The 17,356-nt window shown below is 37.1% G+C and overlaps 1 protein-coding gene across 10 annotated transcripts in view; it reads right to left on the bottom strand.

The window, feature by feature from the left end:
- LOC133531550 (zinc finger protein 852-like) overlaps positions 1–17,356 on the bottom strand; it is a 119,234-nt gene that overhangs the window by 63,087 nt on the left and 38,791 nt on the right. The window contains exons 7-8 of one of the 10 annotated variants that reach the window (XR_009801551.1): positions 10,099–10,752; positions 9,487–9,627 (exon numbers count right to left, since the gene is read on the bottom strand). The exons of the other annotated variants lie outside the window; for them this stretch is intronic. The gene's annotated coding sequence lies outside the window, so the exon portion shown is untranslated. Of the gene's footprint in view, positions 1–9,486; positions 9,628–10,098; positions 10,753–17,356 lie in introns of those variants that run through there. 10 annotated transcript variants of the gene reach the window in all.

Genomic DNA, 17,356 nt, shown 5'->3' with positions numbered 1-17,356 from the left:
CAAATGAAAATAGTTCATTACGATACAAGTGCGAAAAATAGGAAATTGGAAACGAGTGGCGATAAATTCGACCGAAAGTGTTTTAAATCGACACGAGTTGCAAATTACCTATTCGCACATGTATCGTACAACGTTTTACAGTACATATGGCCCTTTAAATGTTCGACAGAGTAACGTAATATGCTAATTTTCGCACTAGTGCGGTAAAGTAGCACCATATGTACTGTAAAAACCGTTTCGTGTCGAGGCTTCAGACGATTTGTTAAGTTGTTCTCGAACAGTTTATGAATACTTCCCAAAAAATAAAGGAGGTTTCCCTTTTGTAAATGGAAAATTTAATTCCTCTTTAACCCTTTACCGCATATGCAACCATATATGGCAGTTACAATATTCAACTCTATTGATTATTAAAGTTCAAATTTAAACAAAATATATTTTATGACATGCGTTCAATGTGTTAAACTTCGCGATTGTGTACAGTCGCCATCAGATATATCAGGGCGGCAGAGGTGCTCAAAATATCTGAACACGCACTCTAGCACCTTCATAGCGTCGTGTTCAGATTTGTGAGCCTGTTTGCCTCCACGATATATCTGATGGCCACTGTAATGTATTCGCCGGCACATAAGTACGCTTAAACTCGTTAAGTCTTTGACAACCTATCAATAGTTGCCAGCTGATTGTGACATATTTTTCTAGTAGCAACTATTGGGGCTTTGTCGTTATAAATGGGACATTTACATTTACATTATATTTTCTAAATGTTACGCAATTTAATATAATAATAGTCGTAGTTTTTTACTTGCTAGAATTATGGTTCATTTTAAAACATAATTCACCACTATATTGGCATACAAAACTTTTACACTATACATACATCTAGAAACATTAATAATAAATGCTTGTTCGTCATCATTTAAACATATTTCTGAAAGCTCTTCTATTTAGCAATATTTGTAACTTGATCGTCTGCGTCTGTTGAAAAAAAAAGTAAATCCAGTCTTATTATTAAGTCGTGCTCAACTTTGAGCATATACCTTCTTCTTCTTTTCATCCTGTCACCCCTTGTTGGGGTGTAGGGCTCGAACCATATACCTACTTCTAGAAAATGCGTTGTCTGAGATTCTTAAAAATTATGATACTATTTTAATATATTTTCTTATATCGCCTCTGGATGTCTCAGTTTGACGTGGTGTTGCAAACTCCTATGCTTCACAAACGCGGCCTCACATACACTGCAAACATGTTTCTTAATCTTCACATGTGTCTTTTCATGCTCAGTTAAGTTATTCCTCCATTTGAAAGCTTTTCCACATAATTTACACTTAAACTTCTTTATATCCTCATGCTTCATTATGTGGAGATTCAAGTTTTTCTTGTGAGAGAACGTCATGGAGCATTTATCGCATTGGAAGTGTTTCTCTCCCATGTGGAAGGTTTTGTGGTGGCGGATGACTTCGAAGGGGAAGGAGAATTTTTTGCCGCACGCCCCGCAAGAGGGTGCCGGTTTGCCGTGAACTTGTTCTAAGTGTCTGGCGTGTTTGTGGGGGGTCAGCTGCGCGCCGCAGATAGTGCAGGGGCGGGTCTTCGGGCGCTGTTTCAGGTGTACGTGTTTGTAGTGCAGCCTGAAGTACTGGCGCTGCTTGAACGTGTTGCCGCACGTGAGACACGTGAAGGTTTTCGAGCCATCTTCCTCTCGAATGACGGTACATATTAATTTGTCGGTTTCGTCGTTCGATTCCTTCCGTAATCTCCCTAGAAAAGAATTTGAAGATGTGTTAGTATGCTTGTTCTTCTTTTCGTCTTGATTCATAAGTTGCAGTCTAGGAAGCGTTCTAAAAGAGTCTATACTGTCTATAGCTATGTCATGCGTTTAGTTTGATATTACGGAATGAATCTCCAACATATGCCACTTTTTAAGATTTTTTTTAAACTAGAGCTCATTAAAACTCTGGGACATTTTCCGATAGTGAAAAAATCTATACAGTTTGTTAGTTATTGTTCCACATTATAAGTTTGAGAAAATAACAAAATATAAAACCTAAAGAATAAAATAGAAAACATTATGCTCCCTTCTTTATTATATTTAATGTACAATATATTGTATTTACTTTATAACATAGAGTTATTTGAACAGACTTATCCGATACTTACTATTATTGTTTAACAAGCCACCTTATGAAACGACAGGATAAACTTATATTGATATAGTATGAGTAAAATACAGGTATAAGGGACGATTTATACCTGTCAAAATTATAGCTCATCTATTAAAACCTGCTGACATTATCTCTAGAAATTCGCAACACTCGGTAATGTGGCACCATATGACAATCGGTCTGGCTGGCCTAGTCGGTAGTGACCCTGCCTATAGTCCTGGGTTCGAATCCCGGTAAGGGCATGTATTTGTGTAATGAATTTGTTCTTGTGTCATGGGTATTTTCTATGTATTTAAATATTTGTATATTATATATATCGTTTTCTGAGTAGCCACAAGCCACCTTGAGCTTATTGTGGGCAAAGATAATTGAGTACCTATAGAGGCGTATTGTCAAAGTCAATTTTGTAGTCAAGTAACTTTACTGCCATCTTTTGACACAGGACTACAACTCTTAGAACGGCATAGGCTATTTGATCCATGTTCTTTCACTGATACGTGTTAAATATCAAACGGGGTCGCCATCTACTAGATATAGACCAAATGTATATCGCAATCTATTCAAGCCTAATTCTTTCTTGATTTCTCGAGGGCAGCACGTATTTTTCTTAGACTTTATCTTATGGAGTTATATATGTCATTACTGTGAGGCTTATTCAATTTGTGTAAGAATGTCCTATAATATTTATTTATTTTAATTGCATTATTTTGCACAACTATGCTCATTGACATTATGCACATTATCTATGTATGATAAGGATGCTGGCAGAATTTTTAGGCATCTTTTTGCATTACATCGAGAACGTTCTTTTCTGCTCTGCCCAAACGAGTTTAAAAACCCTCAATTTCCTCTACCACACACTAGCCCCTATGATGCTGTAAAATAAAAAAGATTGTGTCAGTTATTTTTGCGCGCTTTATTGTGCAAGATACTACTGCAAGTGACTGGTGCTATTCTGGTGTTGTTTCTTAATTTTGTACCATCTTTTCCACGGTTAATTATTCGCAGTCAAAGAGATATGCTCCTCCATGTTTGTTAACCTTTAGAACGCCACGCGTATCGTACGCGGCGCGTAATCGTGAACCTTGTCGGTACGCATGAAGGTTGATATTGGGCTGTAGCCGCGCGCGTCATATGACGTCTTTGGCGGTCAAAAGGTTAACAGTTGTGTCAGCTGCGCAATTTTGATTTCAAGGTCACTATTTCATTAAGGGCCAAGTGTGTTGTTGTTAGTGTCTCGATAGAACTACAACACCAAATATTGTATAACACCTAGGTTTTTGAGTTATTTTTTTTTTTTTTTTATACTACGTCGGTGGCAAACAAGCATACGGCCTGCCTGATGGTAAGCAGTCTCCGTAGCCTATGTACACCTGCAACTCCAGAGGAGTTACATGCGCGTTGCCGACCCTAACCCCACCCCCCTCGTTGAGCTCTGGCAACCTTACTCACCGGCAGGAACACAACACTATGAGTAGGGTAGGGGTGAGTAGGGTAGGGTAGTAGGGTTTTCGAAATTAGATATTTGAGTTATTTCTTTTAGATAATAACTTACTATTAGTTCTAGGTAGTACCACTAGTACCTAACTAATTAGTTTTAGACATAATTGGGATGTTGCTAATATAGGTATCAAGAAGATGTAACATTGCAAGACTATGTCGGGTAACTGTTGGGACAATGTTGTATAAACATTGACATACATCTAAGGACGGGCCTTACGGGCAATAAGAATGGGGCCAGTACAGCGGTGTCACGCATACCATTTCGAGCCAATCGTGCAGTGTAACGCCACAACGCGATTGGTTGATGAGTTCGCATCACGCGCGCGATTGGTCGCAACTAGTTGCGTTAGAATGCACGATTGGCTCGAACTCGTGAGTGACACCACTGAAATAGCAGATATTCTAGAACTGATCAATGTTTATCCTCTTATTTAATAAAACTTAGCATTCTCTTACAAACCTGTTGATTTTTGTCTCTTTCTAACAAAATGATAAATAGGGACAAAACGATTAGTTAGATTTGTTTATGAATAACGCCAGTCTCTTTTCTCTTTCAATCATTTTGCGTGGCGTTTTTCTAAATTACTCAGTAAGTAATGGGTTCAAATGCCGCTCAAAGTGATATTCTTTTAAATTTCAATTTTATTTAAAATTATAAGTTAATTAGGAGGTGGTTTATAATATAAATGAAACAAGAATAAGGTCACTAATGTATTTATTCATATTTAAATAGCGAATTAACGTGAAATTATTATTCCTACTAAAGAAATCAAACTTAAAGTTACTCAAAACGAAAGTAAAAAGAAAATGGGGACTACCTACGTTTGTATGGAGAAGCCATCACGTGATTTCTTTCTTTCGTCTTAAATGTGTATGATAACTTTTATAACCAAAGAGGTTTCTTAATGTTTACATAATTTGTAGGTATGTGTTGTTTGTATACTTCACTTTTAACCTACAGATGTGCAAGTTGTGGAAAGTTCCCAAAAAGTAGAAATAGTTTTATTAAAAAATGCAAAATTTCAATTCCTTTACAAATATTGTTTTCCAAGTGGAAATTTTGCAATTTTGGAGACTTTCCGACCTCAGTATATAATTATACCTTACCACATCAGCACCTTAACCTAAATATCTAAATGAATTATTAAGAGAAAAATAAATTGTTGTTTTATTAAATTATATCAGTATATATGTTTTGGGCAGATTTTAGAATTGATCATTTCATGATATGGCAAGTCATTTCGTGAAATGATAGGTTGGCCACATCATAACAAACCTAACCTAACTATATCATGAAGCTATCAATTCTAAAATGACATTTCATGAAATGATCAAAATCTATCACTACTATATCTATACATATCTATCCTATATTTATCTATGACTTTAGGGCCTAATTGGTGGTTAACGACCGAGAGGATCCGTCAGATATCAGGACATAGAGCTTAAACAGGAACATTAGGATGTCTTTTCTTCATATGATACTTCAAGTTGCCCGACTGAACGAACGCATCTTCGCAAACTTTACAAACGTATCTCTTGTCATTCAAATGTATCTTCGTATGAACCCGCAAATACTTCGAGCACTTGAAAGCTTTCGGACAGAAATCACATTTAAAATCTCTAACATTGGAATGCCTGAGATAATGGCGTCTCAAGCTTAAAGATTTAGCGAATGACATGTCGCACTGGTCGCATTTGTAATTTTTTTCGCCCATATGGTAAGTCTTTTGGTGTGTTACCAATTCGTGTGGGTAAGCGAATTTTTTGCCACACGCGCCGCAGGTTGGGGCTGTCCAGCCATGCATTTCTTCCATATGCTTCGCTCTGTGCCAAGGAATAAGTGGTTCTTTGCAGATGACACAAGGAAATGTTTTCTTTCTTAGCTTGAGATGTATGTGTTGGTAGTGTTGTAAGAACGAGCTCCATTTCTTGTACGGCCCGCCACAGGTCTTGCACGTGAATGTCTGGAATCCGTCTTCGTCCGTTATGGCGCAGAACTGTAAGTATTCACTTCTTACGATCTTCCCTAGAAAAGAAGTAATATTTTGTGAGGATGTTATTTTGGTGAGGTTGCTTTGGTGGTTTAACAACGGTATTGGGATTCAAAGTTTTAATTCAATGAAGAAATACATTCTCTCGGTCAGTGATTCAAGTTTCATAAATGAACACAAACAGTTAAAGTCAAGGCAATTTATTACAGTTATATAAGGTCATGTGGGGTAAAATAAATCCAGTGTATTTGTATTTGCGCGGGGATGAGGATCGAGTATGAGGATTCTCTACAAGTGTTTGTTGTCCCAATGTTCCCCTTACCCCATCTAACCTTACCTAAAAGCAAGAATTTGTTTAGGTTTGAGTCGAAACACCTGGGACTGAGTTTGTATGGCAAGAAACAGGAATTCCTGGTTTTTTATGGTGGAATTTGTTTAGGTTTGGTTGATTTTTTATAAGTACACCCTCTTGTCAGCAGATGTATTCAGTCTATCTTTACATTATAACTTATAACCATAGCCCGGTCTGATGGAGGCAATTTTGGGATGACATCAGATAGTGCAAGGACAAATTAAAGTTAAAAGTCAAAATGTAATTTTAAAGTATTGTTTGATTGACTTGAATCAATGTCAGATGTTGGATATTAAATAAGATTCTTATTATTGAATAATAATAACGGAAAAAGGTTTGCAAGTTTTTACTAAGAGCTTTTAATGAGTACCTAATGTTTAGTTCCAGGAGGAATCATATTTGTTTCATATCGATATAAGCCTGCGTTTTCAAGAGATATGTACGAGGATGATGGGGGATGTATTTGTTAAGTATCAATTGGATATTGTCCACTAGAACTGTGTTGAGCGAGAATAGGCAAATAAAGCCATTCTGTTGGTTTTATTGGTATAACAAACACATCCCCCACATACCTTTCGTGGGAACGCCGAGTCGACATTTAATTAATTAGTAGCACTGTTGCATTTTCGCCCCCGTCAAACCGGGGTATGCTTATAACTAAGCCAATCAAAAATAATGTTCACCACACCAACTGGTAAAGGCCCTCTTGATTGTTCAAAAACGAATGAGAAAGTTGTATTTTATCCACATGTGGGGCAAAGTAATCAGAGTTGAGTTGTTTCCTTATGTTAGCTAGTAGAATTGACTTTTAAATGATGATTTTGAATATTTTTTTGGTATAACATAGTTAAAAGTTTCCTTGTGTTGGTGTGGTGAAAAATTTGTTTAACCCTCGTGCATTGAAACCCTCGCAACGCTCAAGATTCCACTTCTCGAACCACTCGCTACGCTCGGGGTTCAATTTTGGAATCTTTCGCTTGCTCGGGTATCAATATTAGCACGAGCGGTTAAACAACAACTTTGCCCCCTTGTAAAACAAATAACTATTGTTTGTTTTTAGTACCTATTCTTCCTCTTTATCGGCATCAGGATGTTTTTCCCTCATATGATATCTCAAACTGCCTTTCCGTAAAAATACATTTCCACATATTCTGCAATTATATCTAGCTTCATCCAAATGTGTCTTTAAATGGGTTTCGAGATTCTTTCTAGTCTTGTATGTCTTATGACAGTACTCGCATGTAAAGGGCCTATCGTCGGAATGCTTAGCCGAATGGATCATGAGAGTATGTCGAGAGGCGTATGCCATTCCACACTTTTCGCATTTAAAGTTCCTTTCGCCCAGATGAAAGACCTTTTGATGCTTTTGAAGTTGATGATTGAAGGAGAAATTTTTTCCACAAGCTCCGCATGTAAAACGTGGCTTCCAGCCGTGGACCTCCTCCATATGCCTGGGCCTTAGATAAGAAAGCAGCGGCTTGTTGCATATGACACAAGGATGTGTCTTCTTCTTCAGATGCACTTCTAGAATGTGCTGTCGAATTGTGCTTTTCTTGTAATTCTTGTCGCAAACTTTGCACGTGTAAAATTCGCCTTCTCCAATTTTGGTGCAGTATTTTAAATACTCGCTGGTAGACCCTAGAAAAGAATTAAGAATTTGTGAGGCATCTTATTATGGGTCCAGGGCTCTCTAATAAGTGATATTAGACTACAATTTTCACGACGCTTAATTTGAAAACTATAAGTCCTAGCAACATACTTCAAAGACAACTACTTGTGTAGAAAAAAATATTATGAATAGTTAGTTCATTGGCAGTTTTGTTGTAACTTAACCGTTTTTCTTACCTACATAAGCTACATGCATGTCAAGTTTTATGTTTTCTTCCGGTTGGGAAAATACTACAAAAGTAATACATACAAGCTGGACTGAAATGGTAGTTTTTGAATACATCGGAGCCACTAATAGGTGTATTACGGCGACTTTCTTTGATGCGGAACAAAAAAAATGCGTTACGTCCTTTACGTTTCATACGGAATATTTCTTAATCCATAAATGAGCAAACTATTACATCATACTTTATTTTAGTTACATAGTTAAGATTTCCTATTTAGATTTAGAAAGCAAAGAGAGCCTGGTGGCCTAGCGTCCGTAGATTGTCACTGCCATTTGGCTAATAGATTTTTTGTTGTACGTATGTAAATCAGTTAGCTGAGTTTTGGGATTAAGGGCTGATTTAGACAGCACGCGAACTCGAATGCGATTTTAGTTACATTGCGGACTATTGAGGTTGCAACCAATTCGGCCGACCGGTCAAATACCGCAATGTAATGAAACTCGCATAGTTCTCGCACCGTCTAAATGCGCCCTAAGACTAGATTATATGTTACATTTTTACTTGTTTAACATAATTCAAATCAGCTTCAAGCATGCCAAGCCAAGCTGTAGCTAATAACCATAAAAACTGTTTCCCAACCGCACCCCTTATCCATTTATCAGGCTAACGGTAAAAAATTTACAATCGATGTCAGTCTTTACTCCTTGAAAATAAAACACATATTTGAAGTGCCGTATGTGGGAGATATATAACCCCTTAGCCTCATAAAGGGTAAAATGGTAGAACTTAAGTTTTGAGCCGGTGATCATTTTGAATTTAAGGTTTTAATTAATTAAAAAAACACGACGATGTTCTCAACGGCGGAAACTTTTCTCAAGTGCTTGTTTCATGTCTCATAAATTAACAAGCCAATAATAGTTTCAAGAAAATTTATTATAGGTAGTTAACACTAAAGCACACAGATATAATAGTATGTCATACAATAGAAAATGTTGCTAAATTAATAAATGAACAAAAAATTACAGTGAAGATACTTTCTTTTAGTTACATAGTGAAGAATTCCTATGTTTATCAGACAGCAAAAATATGAGAGATCCTAGACTACTAAACCATGGGTATTCACAACGACACATTTTCCTCCTTTAGATTATCTGGCGGTAATACAGTATTTTCTAACTTGATGGGTACGCTGGCAGGTGTAATTTCAATACTATCAGCATTTGGATGTGCTTGCTTCATGTGGTTATTCAATTTATCATTAGTTATAAACGCATTTTCGCATATTCTGCAAATATATCTTGCTTCATTCAAATGTAACTTCATGTGTTTTCCAAGAACCTTTTGAATTTTAAACGTCTTCCAACAGTACTCGCATGTAAAGGGCCTAGCATCGAAATGCTTAGCAGAATGGATTTGGAGCCCCTGTCGAGTGCTGAATGCCTTCTCGCAAAGTAGGCATTTAAAATCCTTTTCACCCAAGTGAAAAAGCCTTTGATGCTTTTTAAGTCGACTCTCGAAGGGGAATTTTTTTCCGCACGCTCCGCATGTAACGGGCTTCTTCCCGTGAGCCTCTTCCATGTGCCTGAACTTCGTATATGGGGTCAAAGGAACTCTGCATATGACACAAACGCATGGCGAGGGTTTTTTTTGCTTCAGATGTACGTGTAGGATGTGCTGCCGAATAATCTTCCTCTTGTAACTCTTGTCGCAAATTTTGCACGTGTAAACTCGTGATGCGCCTTCTCCCGTTTTGGTGCAGTATTTTAAGTACTCGCTGGTACGCCCTAGAAAAGAATAAAGAACTTGTGAGAATTGCGACGCGTCTTGTTTGGGATCCAGGTTTCTCTATTAAGTAATATTAAAATATAAAACAGTTAATAAAATACTGAGATAATGTAGTCTTTTCCTCTAGTGTCTTATGATCTATGAACTGAGGGTGTGGTAATGGGTTTTCCTGTGGTGGCTAATATTTTACAAAAGATTCTGAGCGATTGGTATTGGAGCATGTTTGATCTGACAATAACGCAACCCACTTATTGACTTTATTCAACGTGTTGTATCCGATAAAGTTAGAGAGCCCCCAAGACAATGTATTACAGTTAATATTTAATTACAAAGAAGTGACAGTTTTATAGGTACATAATGTTTCTTAATTCATAAATGAACAAATAATTACGATGAAGATATTGTATTTTGGTTACATATAATGAAGATTAGCAATGGAGATTTGTCAGAAAAAAATCTAGATAACCAACCATTAGTAGCTACGACGTCAACAATTGAGGTTTTGTAGAATTATAGGTATTTTTCCCTGACCATTCACCGTCCCGACGAATCATTTTCAGCAATTGGATGTTCTTGCGTCATGTGATACTTTAGTCTACCATTTGTAACAAACGTACATTCGCATATTCCGCAAACACATTTTGCTTCATTCAAATGTATCTTAATATGTTTACTAAGAATCTTTTTAGTCTTATAAGTTTTCGAACAGTACTCGCATATAAAGGGCCTAACAGTGGAATGCATAGCAGAATGGCGCGTGAGCCCCTGCCGAGTGCCGAATGCCATATCGCAGAGTTCGCATTTAAAATCCTTTTCACCCAAGTGATAAACCCTTTGATGCCATTCAAGTCGGTTCTTGTAGGGAAATTTCTTCCCGCACGCTCTGCATGTATGAGACTTCCACCCGTGAGCCTCTTCCATGTGCTTGTACTTCAAATATGGAGACAGAGGCACTTTGCATATGACGCAGGCGGATGTCTCTTTTTTTAGCTTCAGATGCACGTGTAGGATATGCTGGCGAATTGCTTTTCTCTTGTAACTCTTGTCGCAAATTTTGCACGTGTAAACTTGTGATTCTCCTTCTCCCGTTTTGGTGCAGTATTTTAAGTACTCGCCGGTATGCCCTAGAAAAGAATTAAGAATTTGTGAGGACTCTCGTTTCGGATCCAGAGCTCTAACAAGTAATATGAAAATACAAAACACTTAATACAAATCATACGGCTGTTCCTCTGGCGTCTTATAATCTATGACTATCCAAGTCTATATGATCAGAGGGTGTGTCAATCGGTTTTCCTGGGGCGAGAATGATAGCCAATATTTTATATAAGATTTTGAGCGATTTTAAATATTTTGCAGGTGGCATTGAGCATTCCCTAAAAGCAAATACGGTGGCGGCGATATGTGACGTAATGTTTGATCTTACAAGAACGTAGACTCGACTATTCAACGCGTTGCATCCAATTATAACGATCCATTTATTGATGTTTTAGTATAGCAAGGATAAGTAAGTGAATATTCTTTATTGCACCAACAATTATACATTAAGAACGTAGATTAGGGTGGGCAATCTCGGTATTCACAGTCCTAGTCCTAGCTTAACAGTCCAGACCCGGTTTATTTATTTAGTATAAATGTTATTTTGACACTTGGAGAGACTTTACACCTCCAAATCTTATTAGTATTAGTACTCTGACATTGGGGACATTTTACATCTCCAGATTTAATGTTTTTTTAACCATAGAGACTATACATCTCTATTGTATTGTAGTAATTATTTATTTTAAGATTATTATAATGTAATATTTACCCAGGTATTGCCTGTTGTATTTATAAATGTTGTTATATATTTTTCATGTCACTATATGATGTTACTATAATGTTGTACTGACTTGTAAAAGAGCCCTTGAGGCCTACTTGCAGAATAAATTTTTGAATTTGAATATTCCGAGATCTCGTGCGCGATCTCGCTAGAGTGGATTAATAGAAAGGGGCAGCACCTGCAGTCAACGTATCAATGCTTAATTGTTTATCGTCAGTGGCGCCACAACAAGCGTAAACGTAGAACGAGCCTTTTCTGCTGCAGGGTATATATATGGTACGAAACATCCAAAGCCAGTTGGCTGACGGTACGCTCGCTCTAGATATGCTGTGTTTTCTCTGAAGTTATTTTTAAAATAACCCGTAATCTATGACATAAAAATATGTAGATGTATTATATCGCGTATTTTTTTATTGGCCTACTTTAGTGTCCCACTTAGCGATGGGCAATTTCTGAATCATTTCACATATTTCCTTAAGAGCAATTCCTAGCTGAGCAACTTTTCAAATCTCGAATTTTTGAAGCTATGTTTCTGTCGCGCTGCGGTGGGCGGGAGCCGGAGCTATCTAAGTGTGAGTGCGCGCACACAGACGCGAGACTCGTGCGCTCGCTCATTGCGCGCCGTTCCGTCGACATCGCCCGCGAGCCAGACGGAATTTATTCTGCGCTGCCAGACGCAAGTTGTTTTTGTTGTTACCACGTAATATTGTTTTTCATTTTTATATTATACTGTATCTATTACACCCTAATACCAAACACCCTATCACCTGTACTAAATGTATTTTACACCTATGATGACGAAATAATAAATGATTGATTGATTGATTGATATTAATTACCATATAGTTAAAAACTGCAAAAAAGAATGATGTCTCAGCTTCGGTTGTCGTCGTACAGTCAAGTGCAAAAATATGTATCGAAAGAATCGTCTCATAAATATGGTACTACGCTCTTATTACACTGGAATAAGATGCTATGGGACATATTTTTGAGTAAGATGTGTACACCCATATTTTTACACTTGACTGTACCTATCCGTATCAGTAAGTTGGGAGTGATCATGGTGTGTTGTGAAATTTTGTAAGTAGGTATAAATATACCTATGGTTAAACTACAATCTATTTAACTTATAGTACGATGGGGCTAAACTTGGGCCGCCTTATTGACGAACGTATATATCGCAATGACAATCTGGGTAAAGTATGTTGGGATAATGCCGGACAATTTTGGGACCAATTGAGAGAACTCGTGAAAAAATGATTTTTCGTGATCTCAACACGTGACAGATTCTTGAAGTACGTAGCGAATTGTTAAATAATAACCGTAGATTCGGCCTGAATTTTGGTAATCTTCAATATAGAACGGTTTTAGTTTTGTACCTGTGTAAAGATGAGACATACTTTTTTTAGGGTAACGGGTGTTTTGCCATCAAGGGAGAACATTGGATGGTGAAAAAAAGTTGCTTCTAATGGAAAGAGAATAAGGTATCACAAAGAAATAGGTCCGGTGTCTACCCTTTTGTATCCGATCTTAACCCGGATACAAAAATTGGTAAAATTGTGGCTCTCAAACTTTGATACCGTTGTCATAAGGCAATTTGATAAGTAAACAATGTGCTAAGAAACCTCTTATTGTAATGTTTACCCGAAGTAATAAAAAAAAACCACTAAAATAATAGATACGTTGCGTAGTTTTGACAATTTAAGATTTCGTGAACTGTACAGGTTTAGGGAAAGTGTAAATGTATTGTTTATTGAATGGAATGACAAAAATCAAAATAAAAAATAATCGTGCCCAGTCATTTTTAATGAAGGTCGCCGAAAAAATAAGAATCAAACTTAGAAATCAAAAAGACTAAGTAGTTCTTTAAAAAGGTCAAGGTCACTGAGTGCCCATCTTGAAGTCTGGAAAATAATTAAAATTGCGATTTTGTTGATTTAATTTTGCAATTATGTAAGGATCGTATGTAAAGAGTAAAGTAAATATATAGGAAAAGAGAGCCCTCTTGAAGCATTTTAAGGAAACTAATTTCGAAGCCCTATCTCTATTTTGTATCCGAAACTAGCAATGTATGTATGCGTGCACATCTACATATGCATCCGTATGTGTAGGTACTTTATTGCGAAGAATTGCTCATTTGCTATCTATTTTACTCGATTTTGTTATAAATTTCAACATGTATCATCATCCCTATACAATATAAATACTCTTTATTGCACACCTCAATAAAAGAAAACAATACAAAAGAAAACATACACATAAGCACAGGTAAACAACATGCGGTCTTATCGCTAAAAGGCAACCTTTGGGTTGCGGAAATTAAAAAAATTACATTGTCAGTAACCGTCGCGCTGGTAGTGGTACTGGATAAAAATAATGGTACGGAAGTGTGATCAAGAAAACAATAAATGTGATAATTAAGGTCAGTAGGTAAATTGAAGAAAATTTAAAGTTTGATAATCACTGCTGTTTTTTAAATAGGTAAAGATCTGATTGTTTCTGGTCCGATCTTTACCTGGAAGGGTCAAGATCGGATATCGGTCTACAGCAGTGCTAGGTCTGTTAACACAATTACAAAAACAAACACAGTTTCATCACAATACGCAAAATAATTTACAGAGCGAAGATCGGATAGAAGGAAGAATTCGCGAAATTTACCTTGCTCTCTGTGATTGCACATAGCACAAGCCCGACTCCCTGAGCGACGCGGGGACACTGACAGTCGAGGCGCAATGAAATGGCGTCTTACACAATGTTGCCAACATTAAAAAATAAAGCCAAATTAGGGGGAAATGAATGTCCTACGTTCTTCACCCGCATCCGGTATTTACCCAACATACCTTAATCGTTGAACCGCCGCATTTCAAAATGGCCCTTATTTTGATATCGGCTAGCCGTAATGTAATACGGCGGATTATACAATACGACTGCGATACTTATATATAAATCCCCTCGTCAATGTAATTTCATTAAATTTGCTATCTAGTGGCAAACATCAAAGTAGTTATCTTTTACTTGTGACGCACAAGTGTGAGCAATGTAAAATACTATATTTCTAAAAAAAATTGCCTACTACGTCATAAAAGAAAATGTGATTATTAAATTATAATACGAAAGGTGGTCAAATCGCAAAATGCTGTCGTTTTATTTAAAATAATGAAATAATTAGACCAGTTCCGAAAGTACCGAGAAATCCCGGTTCTTTAAAACAGTACCGGTTCTGCAATCCCTAATAAGGATGTTATTCCCATCACTATTCCTTCTGTGTACGTATATTTAGAAACTGTCTCCGCCTCCAATTCGTGCGATAAGGACAACTGCAGCTCGGACCGAAATTCACTCTCAAAAAACTCAAAAATCGAGGTTTCGCTCTCGACTGTTTCCTCCTCCAAAACACAACTAATCATTATGAAATTTTGGAAATTGCAAGAGGAAGAAGTAATCTATGCCGCTATGTTTTGATTTTTTGGATATTTTTTGTCATATTTGTATACTGTGCCTTTTTTTACAGCCAATTCAATTTAGCCGTTTTTGCGATTTTCGAGGCGCTGTATCTTTCTTCAAAATAAAATAATCCAAAAAAGCAAAACATAGCGGCACAGATATTGATGATATTGATCTTATTTGAAAAAATCACTGCTCTAGGTTAAAAATCCAGGGAGGAATCAGTCGAGAGCGTTTGTATGGAAAAATCGCAACTAGGAATTCCTCTTAACGGTGACATATTTCAACTGTTGAAAATTACATATTTGACAGGAAATGTTTCTGATAGAAATGTTGCCGAATATATTTCACTTAAATTTCATGTAACCTATCTGCTACTTCAGATATCAGTAGAACGGATTGTCATCGAAAAATTCGAGAAAAGATGACAGTAGCCGTGTGGCTTAGGGGTAATCGTACCCGGTTGTTATACGGTGGAAGGAAGTTCAAGACCACGTTACGCTGCGTCCTATTTCCTTTCTTTTTTCTTCACATCTGCTATGGTTTTGCTTCATATGCATATATTAAACATATTATGTACTTACATAATATTTCATTTAAATCTCTCATACATGAAATTTCATTTTACTCTCTCATATTCTCCGCTTGGCGTTTCATTCTATTTGACATGCTGTAATTCCGATATAAAAAAGTGTGGACAGTTTTGAGACAGCGGCAGAGGCAGAGCTTTAATTATAAACATATTATAATATCAAAAGCGCCCCGCAGCGTCTATGTCTGTTCGTTAAAAACTTAAAACCCAAGAAAAAATTAAAGAAATATAAGCGAAATTTTCCATTTGAAACTTACAGAAACTTACATGAAATTTAAGTGTAAGTTTCACTTTGGAAACTTACAAGCTGCTCATCACTAGTCCCACTGCTGGGCAAAGGCCTCCACTCGTTTTCTCCACTCAACCCTGTCATTGGCATTTTCCCATCATTACGGGTAGAATCCGTCCAAGTCGTCCCGCCATCTCCGTTTACATAGTTTTATTCCCTAAGTTTATTTTAAACCCTTAAACGTGCAAGACTGTAAAACATCCTCCATGCATCCTCATCGCATATGTATAGTCCAAAAATTCTGCACAATAAAAAAATAGTAATGATGACGTTATATGGTGGTCTTTTTTTAAGACCTTTGCACTGTAAAGGGATGAATATGATTCAGAACAAGTATATGCATATTATTTCATTGTTTTCCTAGAACAATGTTTTAGTCAGTTTCAATAGTATTCTGAAAAAACAAATGGTAGATTTGCGAGATCTCGCAAAATACCTAGATCTTGCGAGATTGGAATTTTTAAATCTTGCAAATATGGAGATTGATGATTATGCTGCAAGATTACACTCCCTAACGTAGATACGCTTATTAGAAGTCCAAATATATGGATCAGTATTCATAGGCTAACTCACATCTGCACCCCGTCACCTGTCATCACCCTCACTGTCATTAAGCCCACGTGCAATAACAACAGGGCTATTCGATCGTGTATGTGTGCAACATTATGTGCAAGATTAGTTGCGTCATATGAATCAGGTGTACAGTCAGAGGCAGAGTCAGTTTGCAATGCGTTCGAACAAGACGCTGTGTCTACAGTTCGAGCAGGAAGTCTGAGCGCTTTTCAACTTCAACGAGACTACTGCGCTGAACTGTACACACGCCGCAGAAGGCACCCGCGTGCCTGCCAATTATTGGGGGAATAACACGGATAACCAGCAAATTTGGTGTAGTTTCCGCATTTATTCAATTGTCTGCTCTAATACTTATTAGGTCTGGTAAATGCTTCGATCTCTTTAGGACCAGTACCCGCTGGGTAACTCAGAGAGATTGAAATATTCTAGTGATTATGATAAGAAGTCGTCTGTGGGAAAAACATTGCGAATAATTGTCACAAGATAGTTAAAACACATAAGAAGCGAGAAAAATATTGAAGTGAGAATATCCACTGGCTGTGTTCCGTCTGTGTTTTCCCACATTTGTCCTAAATTGGAGACCATCTGGGATTCCGGGTGAGTTTTTAAAAGCGATCTATCTATGAACCGTCATTAATGTCATTATTCATTACGGCGCAGAACTAGTTTCCTAAGTAAATAGGTCTACCACTTATCTAAGGCAGAAGTTCCGCGATGATTTTCTGGTAGTAGGTAGGTGAGTTTTGGGACTAAAACTAGTTTACATATTGAAACGACTATGCGTCAAAATGGTCCAAAAACCAACAGAGTTGAGAATTCGGCCATTAGATAGGTATTTTTATGTACTTCATTTCGTTCTATAGGCACCAAGGGGAATTCCATTGCAGAACTGGGATATTTGTATTTTAATCAAAATGTCATCACCCTAATTACCTAGGCAATAGAGCCCAAGTAAGTACGTAAGTAAGGGTAGACGCTTTCGCCTGGCGTCCTGAGCATGGCATATTCCTT

Source organism: Cydia pomonella, chromosome 25 (assembly GCF_033807575.1).
Source record: "Cydia pomonella isolate Wapato2018A chromosome 25, ilCydPomo1, whole genome shotgun sequence".
Classification (NCBI taxonomy): domain Eukaryota; kingdom Metazoa; phylum Arthropoda; class Insecta; order Lepidoptera; family Tortricidae; genus Cydia; species Cydia pomonella.
The sequence above is the reverse complement of the archived record's forward strand: the minus strand, read 5'-3'. Positions and strand labels throughout refer to the sequence as shown.